Below are 2175 nucleotides of genomic sequence, written 5' to 3'. Positions count from 1 at the left end.
TTAAGGGAAAAGGAGAATTCACCAAGGCTTTCTAACCTGCTATTAACTGAGAGCCAACCCAGACACGTCGTCAAGAGCTGAGACCAAGTTAAAGACTGGATCAGCAAGAGGGGGCGTGTCTAGTTTGACTACTTGGTCTCAAGAGCAGGCATCCAATGAAAACCCACATGTGAATTCTCCATCTCCCGTACTGGAGAATTTAATGATCCTATTTTGATTTTTCTATTTGGTTGATTACATCTGTACAACATGTTTTAATATATTGTATTTTGTTGGCTGTTAATTATTGCCTTTCAGAAGGCCGAATCCCACAAATAGCCATCTCTTTCGCAGCTATACAGGTAGTCCTCATCTTACAACAGTTCATTTACACACATGTCAACCTGTGTAAAATATCACCTTTAGGTTTTTTGGTGTGGTGGGTGGGGGTGCCTTTTGACTCTTGGTAAATGGAGCAGTCCCTGCAGGATTCTTGGAAGTGGTTTGCCTTGTCTTCTTCCCAAGGTTGAGAAAGAGAATGATTGGCCCAAGGTCAGCCTGTGGCTGTGTGCCTAGGGTGGGACTAGAAGCCTCAGCTTCCCAATTTCTAGCCTTAACCACTACATCAAACTGGCTCCCTCAAATATCAACTGTTCAGCCATGTAAACTGAACTGATATATCCTTTTTCTTTAAAAATAAAGGCAAAAGGCAAGATGCAGGAATTGCCAGCCAAAACCAGCAATGATGGCGTTCATACAGTAGGCTAGCAGAATCAGTTCCACATTTTGCCACAATTTGTCTTTGCCCACAGAATAATATGCAATGGAAGATACAGATAATGCAAATAGTTTTGGTAATTATTTCATTATAGAGATGCCAACTGCTCAGTTCATTAGGATGAACTTAAAATAATATATTCCCATCCTTCCTTTCCACAAGAATGAAAATTAATTCCTCTTGTGCTGCAGATAAAACTGTGACCAACCATGAGCAAAATTAACAAAATAGGTAGGGCATGACAGTATTGAATGTGGTTATAAACAAACAAACACTAACAAACCATTCCCAAATAAAGTATATAGAGTGCATTAAAATATTCCAAGGTTTGGCTCTGTTGTGAATGGGTCTCCAGCTGTGAAATTTAATGTTTATTTTTAGAGATAAACAAATCTAGGTAGAAAAAAATTAGTTCCTTGGGGGTATTGAAGGGTCTTTTCCATATGAACAGCCTTATGTCGATTAGTTTTAAGGCAGGAGGAAGAGATAACAAGGAAAGCTTGCCTATTACATTTGGAAAAGATGTATATAAGTTCAGTACATGTAATGAAATATAAACCTGGCTCTGGCAATGGAGAAGTGATGAATGAGCCATTAAGAGGAACAGATTCAGAAAAGATTATTCAATCATAGGAAAGAAGAAACCATAAGAAATAAACTTGAAATAACCAGCTCAATATTTTTTTTGGTGTAAGATACAGCAGGAAAAAAAACCCAGACACTCTGAAACAATAAAGAGCATTTCTGAAATTGCTGCTGCTCCTAATTCTTGATCTTGTCTGCTTCAAAGGGCTGATTGTACAGCAGAGTTGCTAAGGATTGTGTAGGCATTTTTCCATCTTGGCACGGTGCCCTTTTATTCTGTAGATTTGTACTGTATTCTGACATTTGCCTTGAGGATACTGGGAGTCAAAGAAGCCCATGAGAAAGTATCCATATTGTGAAATAGAAAAGACATGACAAGGTTCTTCAGATGCTCCCCATTAAATGTGAGACTGAATATTTTCAGAGTATGGTGATGTGAATATTTGAGAAAAAAACCCTAATGTTTCATTTTTTTGACACTTGCTTATTTTGCCATTCTTATTAATATCTGATTGTTGTCATGCCACCATGATTAGTACAGTGAATGATGGCATACAGCAATCAACATTCAAAAGCTCCTATTAACCCTGCCTGATCTGGAGTGTACTGTCTGACAGAGTTAAAAAAGTGAAGCTTCGCTCATTATCTTAGCATTCCTGAAGTTACCTAGTTTAAATAGTCTTATATAACACACTAAGCGACAAACTATAGTTAAGAAGATTCAATATTTGTTTCTGCACAATATGCTAAGCTGAAACAAACAAGATATGGCCTTGATCACTCAGTGATCATGCTCTCTTAGTTTTGACTTAGCTGTTATAAAAAAGGTAGGG

Source organism: Protobothrops mucrosquamatus, unplaced genomic scaffold (genome assembly GCF_001527695.2).
Source record: "Protobothrops mucrosquamatus isolate PMUCROS unplaced genomic scaffold, P.Mucros_1.0 scaffold318, whole genome shotgun sequence".
Classification (NCBI taxonomy): domain Eukaryota; kingdom Metazoa; phylum Chordata; class Lepidosauria; order Squamata; family Viperidae; genus Protobothrops; species Protobothrops mucrosquamatus.
The sequence above is the reverse complement of the archived record's forward strand: the minus strand, read 5'-3'. Positions refer to the sequence as shown.